The 14,819-nt window shown below is 43.0% G+C and overlaps 1 protein-coding gene across 1 annotated transcript in view; it reads left to right on the top strand.

The window, feature by feature from the left end:
- The first annotated feature begins 2,920 nt into the window (after window positions 1–2,920).
- LOC117467448 (transcription regulator protein BACH2-like) overlaps window positions 2,921–14,819 on the top strand; it is a 66,090-nt gene continuing 54,191 nt past the window's right edge. Inside the window, exon 1 of the mRNA XM_034111083.1 lies at window positions 2,921–3,115. The gene's annotated coding sequence lies outside the window, so the exon portion shown is untranslated. The remainder of the gene's footprint in view (window positions 3,116–14,819) is intronic.

The raw sequence follows: 14,819 nt of genomic DNA on the forward strand, positions 1-14,819 counted from the left end.
GTGAAAAGAGGTGCTGCAGTCTCAGCATGAGAACAATAAAGAGCTGTTTGAACGTTAAAGCATGGAGACACGTCCCAGTAGAGACACTACATACTAGAATGAGCATATGTCCTCTTTAAAGATGCTTTATAACCAGTTTAATTCAATACTTTCTGGATATAATCCACGTGTCTTCCTTCAGAGTCTTTATCCTCAGAGGACAGCAGACTGAGAATAAAGGAACACATTGATACATTCCATAAGGGCTCTGATGTGTAGGATCTCAGATCATTCTGTCAACATGTTACAGGAGATGTTGACACACATTAATGCTGTCATGCTCTTTTTAATGTCCATCCTCAAACCTCTATCTGAAGGTGGACGAGGGCATGTTGAGAGCATGGCTTTGATGTGTGGGTCAACTGAGAAACAGATGAGGTGAAAGCGTTTGTCCCAAAGCCCCTCTCAGCCCTCAGCTGAAGAGCACTGATGGAGCTGCAGTCCAGAGCTGCATCCATGTACATGTGAGGCTTCAGTTGCCATAGTGATGCAGGATTCTTTTATAGATCCATGTACTACCTTCAACAACAGTTGACATGCTCTGTGCTAATTTGGTTTCTCACACACACACACACACACACGCACGCACGCGCACACGCACACGCATACACAGACACGCACGCGCACACACACACACACACACAGACACAGACGTTGAACCCATCACCCTCTGTTATGATGCAGACGGCAGCTTCCTGGGTCTGGATCACCTCCTAGCTAGAACTGGTTGTTGAATTGAAGGCACGATAGTGGCTGTATGTCGTCCAACATAATCTGTGAGGTTTAAAGAAAGAATGAAAACGATTCACACCTTTATGACCATTTATTCTTAAACAAAAGCAAAGACACAAATACAAACCGTACCAGTTACCTCAATATTAAGTTCTTTATATGATCGCAACTACGGCCAATGGAAACGGATCACTCCCTGGCTCGCCCTCTCTCTCTCAAATGGCTCTACTCACAATATTATATTATCATGGGTTTTATATACAGTTTGTATTGCTAACAAATACACATGAGAATTGTTCATCCTAGTTTGTCTGTGGAGCCGATTCGAGTGACTCAAATCAAAGACAAGGTGGATAGTAGTTGCCTAAAGTATCACAGCATCATATCAGATGTGCCTTATGTTTGTTCTTTATGTACAAAGTAGCTGAGTGTTAGATAACTGTAGTCGAGTGAAGACGATCAGATGTGCCTCTGAATTGTAGTGGTATAAAGTAGCATTTAATCAGAAGCAATACACTTCATTCTAAATCTGATATAATTAAGTCAAGTACAATTATTTCCAAATATGACTTCAATGAGGTACTACATGTACTAGTTACATTCCTTCATCATACAGCAGTGCACACAGCGTTATACCGTGTTACGTAAAGTCATATGTTGTGAATGCACACGCGTGTTTCTGTATGTTTGCCTTCTCTTTGTCATTGCTCCCTCTCAGACTGCCCATGGATCCATGGCTGAGAACATCACGTCCCCCGCTGAGCCGACCTGAGCTGCCAGAGGAGCTGTACAAATCAGTTCTGGCTATTTATAACATCTTGACATTGAGAATGTGGGCTGATCTGGATCCAGCCGCTCAGAACGAGGCCCGAGAGGTGGCTGTCTGCGGCAAACTGATAACACGGAGCCGCTCTGCCAGCTCCCTGCGGATTACACTCCGTGTGAGAAACCGTATCGTGCCTTCTGTCCCGTTGGGATTGGACACGGCACACATCAAACCTTCCAACACATTACGTTTTCATTCACAGGGACGACTTGATCCCGTTTCTCTGTTAACAGGGTGATTCCAAATGATGTATGCTTGTGAGTTCAGTGACTATCCAATATGGACAACATTTATTTGTTCTTATTGCTATTGAACAGCTCAACATTGGATTGTTGGGGTGGTCAATGCAGGGGCTCTGTCCCTGCTGAGGGGGTCCAGGTTCAAGTCCGTCCTGAAGTCCCTTTAATCATCCCGTCTGTCTCTCCCTTTCAAATCTAACTCTCCATTACCGTGGTGATGGAATGAGTCCTCGTGACACCCGGATGTCGGTTAGCCTGGAAGAACAAAGTATGTGGTTCATATCATTTTAAGAAATTTTCCAATTTTGTGAACGGCCAAAGCGCTCACATGTCATAAGCATGGCGAGCGTTAGGTGCACTTAGCTTGTGGTGGTTGCACGCCGCCATGCAGGGTGACTAGTTTCTTTGTAGGCTAACGTTAGGCTAACAAAAGGAACATCATTAGCTTTTTACTTCTGAACAACACATAACAAAACATGTAAGTATCATACACGTGTTTATGCCACAGAGATTATTTTCTCCAATATTTGGAAATCCAATTAAAAGATCCTATTGGCTCTTTGTTCGTCCATTTACAGAAACACGTCGTCACCGCTCAGCTCAGGCTAAGACGGCCCATCGAACACATGGTAACACGATCAGTGGGTGTGGAATGAGTTAGTTTAGCAGCCCGGTATCATTTGGAGACGTCACAAAGTGTCCTGAAGGCTTGCCTTCTGTTAGTTTGCGTCTTTATGAATGAGAGCCATGACAAAAAGGTCTATTCATGTTTAGTTCCACGCTACATTTGTCAGATGATCATGTGCAACCCAACCCCCACACACATGTCAGGGGGATATTATGTGTAAGAGTAAAGCAGTATGGAGTCAGGGCAGGGGGCTTTATCACCATAGAGCAGGGGGGGCTACAGAGACGCAGAGTAGGGGGCTCCATCATAGTAGAGCAGGGGGCTAAATCACCATAACACACAGGGCTACATCACCGTAAAGCAGAAGACTGCATCACCGTATAACGGGAGGGGGCACATACCGTAGAGCAGGGGGGCTCGGCCGTTGTTGTGAATGAGGGCCAGCATGACGTCAGCAAGACAATGTCAACAATGCAGCTCATAGAGGAGGAAAGGCGTTTCATCCTCACACACTCACACGAGACCCTTCTACACACCGACTGATGCCTACGGTGCTTTAAATTCAGCGGTTTGGGCTGTCGGAGGGCTGCGGGGACACAACAATGTGGACTTATTTCTGAGGAGCTGAACGCAGACGAGCAGGGAAAACGGGTAAGTCGCTGCCAGCATAATAAACAACCATTGAGCTTTACTACGGCTGAGTGGAGCAGACTACGGGAGCCCCTTGTCAGCCTCGGATTTGCTACTACTAATCTGTCTGCTCGCGCTGGCGTCCCTCTCTTGTTTGTGTTGTAGTAACGCTGTTGTTTAGCGCTCGGTTTAAGCACGGTGTTTGTTGTTGCAGGGAGTACCTGACACCTCGGTGCTTTCCCCGCAGGTTAGCAGGGATGCTGCGGGTGTAAGCTAGGTGCCTGAGTGTGTTTCCCACAGAAACGTGTTCCTCCTCGCCTCGGTGTTACGTCGGGAAAGTAGAGCCCGAACAAAGTGCTTTGTGTCTTTGGAGGGGCTTCGCATGGCCGTTAGCTGCCCACCACGTTTGAAATTAATTACCAGTCGTATAGCTCAGTTGGTACAGCATATCCCCGGGTTTGAATCCGTCCTGATGACCGGGGTACGAATCCCGCCCGGGACCAGTTATCGTGTGTCGTCACCTCTGCCTCCCCCTTTCTTCACTGTCACTTAACTAAAGGGACCGTATTATCATTAAAAAACAACAACAATATTTCTCGCTGTTTCTCAGAAAGAATATTGATAGTATTCGCTGTTATGGTGCCTTGTGACAGAGAGCAGCCGTGTGTGTCATTATGACAGACCTGTTTGTTCTAGAAAGAACTTGCCGGTCTTTATAAACGTCCCTTTGTCCTTCTTAAACTATCCACATTGCACTTCTGAAATAAATCCCAATACATTGAACATAAACAGGGGCACATGTTTTGCACGGGAGAGCCCCAGCGCAATCATTCTTATTGCGCTGCTGTCATGCTGGGGGAGGAAGGGGCTACAGAGGGACAAAGGACCCAGCCTCCTACCCCCTTATTCCCGCCCTCTGCCGCTGAACGGCCGCTTCAGTAAACAGCCTCCTCGGGATAAAGCTTGGGATAAACAGGAATTCCTGTATGGAATATATTTGAATATGTCTACAAAGAGAATCGATCGTTTAGTCTCAAAACCGGCAGTACCTTTGCCCTTCACCTAGAGAAAAATTCGCAACCTTAAATGTATAAGAAATGAATAACAGAGGTCTTGTTTTCATTGTAGGCTATAGGCCTATGTATTAGGCCTACTTATAAACATGTTGGTATTCAATGAACACTCAACCGTTGACTCAGTTAAGATGATATATGGAGTGAGTGCCGTAGTAAACATGCCTCAGTAGTGAACAGATTAGCTCTTTGTCATCCTTCCTTCAAAGCTCTCTGCCTCTTCCATCCTCCGCCTCTGTGCTACCGGGGAACAGCAGCATCACTGTATAAGCACCGGGGTGTTTTGGGGGGTTACATACAGTTCAGCTGCTGAATGGAGCAGATGAGAGGTGACTGAGGCCAATGCAATATGTACTACTCCACTTCCACTCAGTTATGTTGAGCAGAAGTGATATCTCTCTCCTGCTCTGATGCAGATTGCCTGCTGATTAGCCCAGTTATAATCCTAGCATGGAGATCCTTCACTGTACATACAGGAGTATTAAAGGGACACTCAGCAATATCACTCATAGTGCCCAGTTTGCTCCAACATTGTAATGTAATGTAATGTGGAGCTTCGGCAAGTAAATAAATAATTATAATAACACAACATACGTCATCAGTGTTATCCAAGCTTCCGACCGCAACTGCATAACAGAGAATGCACAACCGGGGGTGAGACATTCACATTGCTGGGACAAAAACACAAATGATGTTATTGTGGTGCATTATGGGAGGCATATGACACAGCATTTTGGAACCATACAAAGGACTCATTTCTTTGTTTTGTCTTAAGCCATTGCTTCTGCTGCAAAATAGAACACCTCAACAGTACTCTTAATACTGCCACTGGATGACACCAAAGTAAGAACAAATAAATAACATAATTCACATAATGGTTTTAATTTGATAAATCATCATGCATTATTAATAATGACATTGACATTACACACATTATGACATATGTGGATTTAGCATGGTTGCCCAAAGTGTTTCCCTTTAAGGTGCAAGACTGACATTTAAAGATGCAAGTTGGAGTTGCGAGTCGCCTGCTCCGAAGGCTCTGCACCAGCAATAGGAGGCAGTATTTCACCTCTGGATCAATACAATTTCAATTTAGAGTCATTTTTTATTTAAAATATCATACGTTAACCATTGTTTTTATTTAAAGGTGGAGTAGTTTGGCAGATATTGTTGATTAAAATGGTACAGTGTTGACATATTTTGGCCGGACGACGAAGTTAGAATCGCAACGACTCCCTCAACAAAAAGCTATGGGACTTTTCCATTGAATTTTGGAATATGACAGAAAATAAGATATTTGGCAAACACGTTTATGATACTTACAAGAAGTCAAAATGTTGGGCTACAGAAACTACATCACGGTCACATGACTTCACTTCACAACTGCTAAGCTAAAGGTGGCTAATATTTGGTGTGATGATGTTTCTCCCTTGAAAAAGAGATCTATGATCTCAAGGGACAATCTGGATAAATGTAGTGGCCTCATTACTCAATGGTCACTCGTAGTAACCATTTTTATGACAGATTGAAGCGTTGCTAATTCATGGTTATTAACTATATTTTATGTAGAGAAAACAACATCTCTTTCCACAGACCAGACCAGAACAAATAAGTTGAAGAAAAACATTGCATTCGAACGGATCCATAAGTGAAAAAATGCTGATAAATGTTTCGTTTTTTAGGAGTCAATCCTGCAACACTCAATTCTAATGAATTCTTTACATTGTGTATTGCATTGTATTCTAATCTGCAGGATGTTATCTTTAAACCAAATTCAAACTTTCTGTGACCTATACATTTGGCAGTCAGCTGATATACATTTAAGAGCTGTTCCTGTTCAGAGTCACCCCAATCCTTAGACATGATACCTCAAGTGGAATTTGTGGCCACGTGGTTGAAGGTGACAGACTGTGGCGTTATTAAGGATCCTCCTCAGGGGACCATGAATATCTGTACCAATTGTCATGGCAACTGGCCAGTAGTTGTTGAGATATCTTGTTCCTGATAAGAAGAGTCGGATGGACTGTGGTGCAGGGTGGACGGTGTTTACAGGAAATACATTTTACTCAAAGGATTGACTCATATATGTATGCACTAATTGATCTCATTCAGAGTGTGTTTGGAGTCCTGCCTATAGCTTGGATGAATGAAGGACAGACATGTGTGTTCAGTGGTGTGTGTGTGTGGAGGCGTTCAGTGGTGTGTGTGGAGGCGTTCAGTGGTGTGTGTGGAGGCGTTCAGTCCCAAAATAAGTGCTTTCAACCTGCTCTTCCCTTGGAGCTCATGTAGAGGTAACCAGCTTTAACTCTAATGAATCAAGAGTGGCCTGTTGGTGAACTGGCTCATTAAAGGGTTAGAACACACCCCACACTCTGAGTCACCTGTCTGCTGCTCGATGCTGGGGCTGGCTCAACCCCTATGGTTATAACTCAATTAGAACTGAGGGGAAACATTGTGTTAACAGTCAAATATATGTTTAACTTTGTATAACGTGTTTTTTTTAATAGACACATTAGTTACATTCAAAATACGAGGGTACAAAAATGTACAAAGGAATACTAACATTAATTGATAGTGAGATTTTAAAGTCGCTGGACCATATGCCTAATATTATCATATGGGTATTATTGATATCAATAATGCATTTCAATGTCAAGGTTATTGCAACACCCCCACCTTGATGCCATCACTCACTGGATGCTGGACTTGCTGAGTGACAGCACATTAGTATTGTCCAATATGGCTTATGTTTATTGATTTATTGATTCATCAATATTGGTTCAGTATATAGCACAAGGTGTCAGAAAGTATGGACACATGTCAATCAATGTTTACCATAGCTCTGAGTGACGTCTTACGGTCCAACACTGAAGATATTCAGTTAACTGATATAAAACAGATCAAAACGCACATTATCACTTTTTTTGATAAAGCATTACACTGTGGATTGATTATCCATGGTTGGTCATCAATGTACTGGTATCCTAATTGATTACTTAAGTGATCATTTGAGTACTAGCTAGACTTAAGATTCAGATGTAACTAGCAGTAGTCATAAATAAAAATGTGTGGAGCCATACTTCAGGTGAAGCACCATGTTGATACAGCTGTGTTAAAATGTCCGCATGACGTTGACTCAAGTACTTTTTTGGGTTATTCATTCTAACTTAGGTTAAAACGACCTGATCTTTTAAAAAATGGTCTTTACATTTGACCCCTAGCAAACATGCCACACATTCTAAGAAATCAGCTTTAGGATTCCACATTTCCACAGGGAGTCACGAAGGATTCAGGACTTTGAACCACTTAGCCGTGGTGACATGAAGTCAGTTGTGGCCTAAAGTTCACTTTTGACTTCTGACCAATATATTTACTCACAATTGTGGTGGTGTCAATATGTGGAGATTATCTTGCTGAACAAAACATGTAAATATACAAACGTTTCTTTAACACAGAGCTTTTGTTGTTGTTGTTGTTGTTGTTGTTGTTGTTGTTGTTGTTGCAATATTCCAAAATCCCAAAATCCAATGAAAACATCCCATGTGCCAACCACTGTGTAAAGTTACATGAATCTGTCTGAAAGTGTTGGTTTTACAGTCATTTGAAATTGTGAATCAGCCATACCTCGCTACAGATGTTAAATAGTAAGCTAAATAGACGTAGGCGTCCAAAATGAAATTGCATGCAACGTGTGAAGCAGAAATCCTGCAGCTCCACCCGCTGTGACGGACCGGTGAGCGGAGCGAAACACACACTAACGGCCTCTACACACGGCGGCGTGCGTTGTCGCTTGCCAGAGGAGGGGGCTGAAACTCGACCAACAACCAATCACATGCATCTCCCGCCCCAGACACACAAGCACGCGGTTTGATTGGCTAGAGCTTGTACTGGCATATGATTCGATTGGCTGACGCCTCCGTCGAGGCGTCAAAAGTAGAACATTGCTCTACTTTTGCAGCGAGCACCGCGAGAGAAGCTACGCTTTGCTCCCACAATGCAGTTCGGCGAATCATGACGTCACCCCATTCAAAGTGAATGGGCAGAAGTGTTGAAGCGGCAACGCACGCCGCCGTGTGTAGGGGCCGTAATGGCGCATTTCCACTACAGCGCAGCGCGCTTTAAGCGTGCCGTGCCGTGCATGGCCCGTTTTTGGTTGCGTTTCCACTTGGCGTAGTACCGGCTAGCGGGTACTATTTCACAGTTTTTCTGGCCCCATAAAACCGAGGTTCTTAGCGGGCCAACAACCAGGCTGAGTCGGCTAAACTAGAGAGAGAGAATCGCTGGCAAGGGGGCTACAACTACAACAAGATGAACATATTTGACCGTGATTTAATTGTAATACACGTTTCAAAATGATGCCGAAGTAACAACACACTGATACAGGTTAGTAAAAACCATGAATTAATGCTTTGACAAGTCTGCAGACAGACGGCAGGCGAAAAACCTTTTAGAATGCGTGTTTTCTGAATGGAGCTCGGCTAAGCTAACGTTATATATGCTCCGACCGTCCACACTCACAACAACGGCCTACAGACATAAATAAAGCAGCGACTGTATTCGCCATGACACAGGCATTCTGTGTTTGTACTTGTTTAACTTTAGTCCAGTTTCTGAACAGATAACAGCTAACGGCTGATGTTGGTTTTCTGTGGTTCTCATTGAAGATGACGTCACGGCTCCACCTACACTGGGTTACTATAGTTACTGCCCCAGCTACTAAACTGTAATTTACTCGGCATAAAGTGAGCCTGGCCTGACAAGGCCTAGCTATACCGTACTAAGCTGAGCGAGGCCCTGCAATGGAAATGCGCCATTAGAGTTAGACCTAACACACTTAGCCATTTGATCTACCTCTGGAACTAGCTAAACTAGTTATAAATATATTTATTCTTCACTGTCGGGTCACTCATTACTGGATCAGCGAGTTGCATGAGATACTGACAGGCTGTCAGGAGAGGGAGAGGGAGAGAGAGGAAAAGAGAGCGCTTCCGCTCATTTCTCCCGTGTTATTCTCCAAAGTGAATGTACACTTGAATAATGTACTTCATTTGAATGTAATAATTATGTTGGTTGTTGTTTGTGGAAGCGCCAGTGAATGAGCCCCATTAACTGAGTTTTAACATCACTTTAAATGGAAGATCCCCATAGGCCCCGCCCACTCGATCGGATCGGCGATCGGTATCGGCCGATATTGATTCCGGCGATCGGCCCCAAAATTGGCGAACGGAGCATCCCTACCTCTTTATCTATTTCCATCCTCACTACGTGATGTGAGGACATGCTCCCCGGGGGGATGGGTGTGTGTCTGCACTATGTGTCAGTGTTTGCTGCATGCCCTCTATATGCACATCCGATTTATATTCATACGCACATGTGCTCAGTCAGAAGTCGTCGGTGGAGTTTCAGCAGCGCTGTGTGCCGCGCCGGTCAACGTGTCCGGGAAGATTTCAATGTCGGATTCATACTTAATTAAAAAGTAAGCTATTGCAAATAAAACCTATCAATACACTTGTGCAAAGAATACATAAATAATACACAAGCCTACGCCATAACTCTCAGAATTTCCCTCAGCTTGAGGCCTACACATTCTTAAGGCCTGCTGCTGCTGTTGTCTCAACTCATTTGATGAGAATCATCTGGTACATTCCAGCTAACAGACACACTGGTTTCAGGATGCTCATCCCTTTGTCTCAGCGGATCCACATTCTTCTCTTTGCAGACAGATCATACGCACAGCCTGGCAGAATCACGTACCCCTAGTTTAGTTATAACACATAAACAAGCCTTTGTGATATTACCATCTTAAGAGCATTCTCGTGTCAATTTAGATTTAAAAAAGAAGAAGTCTAAAACAAAGTGTCGTCAACTCCCGACGGACACACAGCCCATGCAGGACCCTTTGCAAGCATGGGAATGGATCTGTGTGTAAACACTGCAATGTAGAAGATTTACAATTACCGAAAGAAAAGAGAATGTGGCAAAAACTAGATATGGGTATCATGAATTTGAAATACCAACAATTTCAAAATATTTGAAATGAAAAAGGGTTCAATAGACGATTGGAATGGTAAATAAGAAGACGGGATACCGAAGGGAAATAACCCACATGGAAATGCTTAATTGGAAAATATTCAATGAAAGAATGTTAATATAGCCTTTGGAAGATGGCCTTTGGAAATCTTTTAATGTGGACGTGTGTCAATATCAACGCTAGCTTTACAACAATTCAATCACAAATCATCAGCTTTGATAGTGACTGAAAAGTATTTGATAAACCTAATATAAAAAGAGGAGGCCTGTTGATGCTCTGTAAGAATTAGTCTTCTGGACAATAATTTATAATATTATTATGACTTTATCATGACTTCTGTTTCGTATCATTAGTAAGGTGGATGTGAAGCCCTCAACAGTAATGCACAGCAGCATTGAGCGGCTGACCCTGGACCAGTGTGCAGACTGTCGTAGCTGAGCACCACCAGCAGGGAGCACATATCCTTCCTGACTGAGGGCATGAAGTGATGATCCATTGTGAGCTTCACATCACAATGTGAAACAGAACAGCAGTGTGAACAATGAGGGTCCTAGCTAGTGCAGCTCAGCATTATCCTGCAGTAGCACCGTGTGTGAACCAGTGATGTCATGTCAGGGTGCGGAAGACCGCCTCCTCTGCTGCTGGCTGTGTGTGTCAAACTGATACATCATTCACACTCACAGCACTCACTGTGTGTGTGTGTGTGTGTGTGTGTGTGTGTGTGTGTGTGTGTGTGTGTGTGTGTGTGTGTGTGTGTGTGTGTGTGTGTGTGTGTGTGTGTGTGTGTGTGTGTGTGTGTGTGTGTGTGTGTGTGTGTGTGTGTGTGTGTGTGATGAGTACAGACTGTCCCAGGAGGCGCAGCACAGCTCGAGGGCAGACAGAGGGAACTCGACTCAGAATGTCTGATGGATCTCTCTCCCTTCCTTTCTCACAGCGTGCTGCAGGGATGACGTATTTTTGTAGGCCGAGAGTTAGCACCTCCCTGGTACCCTCGACAAAATGCCAATAGAGAGGCGAAGTCCATGGCTGAAGTGGAATAGTCCATTTTGCTTAGGAACCTTCCTAAAGGAGTGAAATGACCCGGAAGTCCCTCAGTGGCAGCCATGACAAGTGCCGTTCCAATTCTCTAGATGAAAGGAAAGGAGGTTTCAAACTTCCTTTATAACCTCCTTTAGCTTAGGAACCACTGGACCTCCCTAACCGACAGGAAAGGAGAAAATGCTGCCCCACAATGCATTGCGGCCGCAGCATTTTCCGCCTCACAACATTCGGCCGTTCACGGAAACAACCGATTATGAGCGAGAAATGATATCATGAACGTTACGGTGCTTATTAAGCATTTTAAAAAGTATGTGGTAAGTTGCCAAAGTGCTTTGTTCTGAACGTTCATCAGTATTATAATCAAAGAGAGAAATATGAACGTTAGTTTTCACTGAAATGATCAAATAAAGTCAACATTTCAGTCTTTACTGAGCTGTGTGGGGTTTGTTCAACTTTTAAAAGATGTTTGAATGGTGATATACACAGTGATAGATGTTAAGGACTAACCTTTATAATAAATACATTTGTATTGATTTTAAGATCTTTAGTTCATACAATCATACGTATTGGGATCATTTGTATTAACGTGGACCGGAGGGAGAGGGTGACGAGCATAAGTTCACAAGTTTCATTTTTTATTTCAATTCCAACTTTGGTCCTGAAGAATATGTTTCTCTGTTGTCCTCGTTCATAAAGCAAAGCAGCAGCATCAGAGCACGGTGCAGAGTCTCTAGATGAGTTCACAGCAGTCCCTCGTTCTTATTAAACATCCATGTTGTAGTCCGCTGTATAGAAAACTGTAGTTTCCATGGTTTCCCCACAGCAGCAGACGCACACAATGACGTCCGCTGGTGCATCATAAACACGTAGGATAGTGAAAGTGCATTCGGATTCTCTAAAGTACCGCAGTCTCTTCTCCTAAGTCCTTTTGAATTCTCCTATCCACTATCCCTTAACCCCGTGACCTTTCACTCAGAGGTCAAGGGATAGACGATAGGGTTAGACGTTAGGAGCTGATTTTTGGATTATCCCTCCCTTTCCGGGGGACCTTCACGGGACATTATTTCGGAATAATTATGCATTGAAGTCAATGGCGAGAGTAAAGTTATCTTTCGATCCCGTTTGAATTGTGCCACGAATTACAAATATGATGTTTGTCAATTTAAAAGATAATTTTGCGCTCAATGAACTACAACTCTGGTCTCGCACAACAACACACGTCACCAAGATGGCCGTCACTACTGTCTTGTCAAAAGAGGGATTGACTACCCTCACTATCACCACAATAGCCGCATTCACACCGCAGGACTTTCCCTGGTACTTTGGTTCTTTAGTTCCGTTAGTACCAATAATGTCGCGTTCACACCGCCGGGACTACTCAGTGCCGGGAACTCTTTTTGGCCATTTTCAGTCCCTGCTAGAGAGGTTGTACGAACCTGGTGACAAAAGAGTGCCAATTTATATTCTATTTCTATTGGCTGGGCGAATTGCAAAACACGCCCCGTTAGACTCTGAATTTTTTTTGTTAGGCAGCCATTTTTTTCCTCGCTACAAAACAACATCCACACCTGAGCGAGTAGTTTTTTTGTACTTTAAAGCAGTTATGACCACACGTACTACAACACCGGAGCGGTGGAATGATGAGGAAGTGTCGGCGCTTCTGGCAATTTACTCAGATGCAGGGATGCAGCAGCTTCTACAGAAAGCAGTCCCCAACTCCAAAAGTTTTGAGCGATGTTCGCAAAAGCTACTTGAGCTAGGAATCGTGCACAGTGCACACGGATGCCGGGTAAAAATAAAGAAACTCAGGCAGGACTATAAAAAATTAAAGACCACAATAATAAGAGTGGTAACGATCGAAAGACCAGTAAACAAACGCCTCATACAGCGGGTGGGCTTTATACCCCCTCCCCGTGTAGTTCTTCTTCTCTCGTTTTTTTTTTGTACTCGCCGTGAAGTGGTTTTGCGGCCTGCCAGTAAACCCAGAGAAGAAGAAGACGAAGTGACGTCAGCGTAATCTTGCCTCAGGGAAAGTACTGCGGTGTGAATGCGATTGGCACTAGCCCCCTGGCGGATTCAGTGCCGGCACTAAAGTACGGCAAGTCCTGCGGTGTGAAAGCGGCTATTGAAACACGGCCAGAAGAATGTCATGCAAAGCTGCCTGCCTGCCTTCCTTTGATTCTCTCTGAACTGCCTGGTCTTTTTAATGTTTAATGTCAACCATTTGTGCAGATAGCATGAAGTAGAAAAAGATCGCCAATGCTAATGTAGCATTAGCATTTCTCCCCGGGGGCATCCGGGCTTAAACTGTGTATTATAGAATGATCACACCAGTGTGACAGTACTCTTCAAAGGGTTCACGAAATATGACTACCACTCTTACTGTTTAACATTTTGGGTTACTTAATGTTACTTCATGTTAAGGCTAATAAAAATGCTAAGCTAAGGCTGTAATGCTATCTAACGTGCTCACTTACTCTGGTATTTGTAGTCTTTCTAGTTGTGTATTTTTCATAGTCTTATATTTCAACAGTTTTACGACAAACTGTGACTTTTTTGACATACGATACGATACGGAACATGGAAATGAGTGTTTAAGATTGACAAACATCATATGTGTAATTCATGGCACAATTCAAACGGGATCGAAAGATAATCTTTCTCTCCCCATTGACTTCAATACATAATTTTTTCGAAATAAGGTCCCATGGCCCAAGTAGATGGACGGGACTTCGCCTCTCTAAGGGATTTTACCATTGGATTTCGGAATATTGCTGAACATGAACTCTTTAGCTAACACACATTTATGATACTTACACTTTTTGTTCAAATGGACACCACTTTTATAATTGTTGCAGCGTAAATGCAAATACTGGAAGTAAAAGTTAAGGTAATAAACTATAAAGGAACTACATCACGGTCACATAACTTTAAGTCACCACCGCTAAGCTAAGGGAGGCTAATGTTCGTCGTGCTGACATTTAGTAGTCTCATTTAGTTACTTGTTGGTTGCCATAGAAACAGAATTTGGAAATAATATATACCGTGTAAGTGTGTATAATATAATATTTGATTATATTGGATATATTAAAATATTTCCTTCACCGCTTTCTCAAAATGTCTCTATTTTTTTGATGACACGATACTATCTAAAGAATCCAAAAAAAATTGCTAAAATAAAATAGCCCAACAATTGCATGACTATCTAAGCACCTTAATTCCTGATTGATCACTTTTGTTTTTTAATCAATACATTTGATCTTGTTGTTTATAATGCCGTCAGCTTGATTTCAGTTTCGAACATTAACGTAAGGTGCCAGTTTTGGATTTTTTGAAACTGTTGTTAAACTAAGTTTAAAATAAATACATACGTTTTATGGCACATTGAAGCTTCCGACATTCACCAGTTGGGCACTTAATTATGTATTTTATGTTAAAATCTCTGTTTGTGTTAACCACAGATCTTATTTCAGGCATATAACCAAAAACATGTTCAGAAAAACGTTGACTTCCCAACGAAAGTTCTAAAATGCTGACTCATCTGCGGGTTTTATGACTCATTCCTGCACCCCTCTAT

This window comes from Pseudochaenichthys georgianus, chromosome 22 (assembly GCF_902827115.2).
Source record: "Pseudochaenichthys georgianus chromosome 22, fPseGeo1.2, whole genome shotgun sequence".
NCBI classification, from domain to species: Eukaryota; Metazoa; Chordata; class Actinopteri; order Perciformes; family Channichthyidae; genus Pseudochaenichthys; species Pseudochaenichthys georgianus.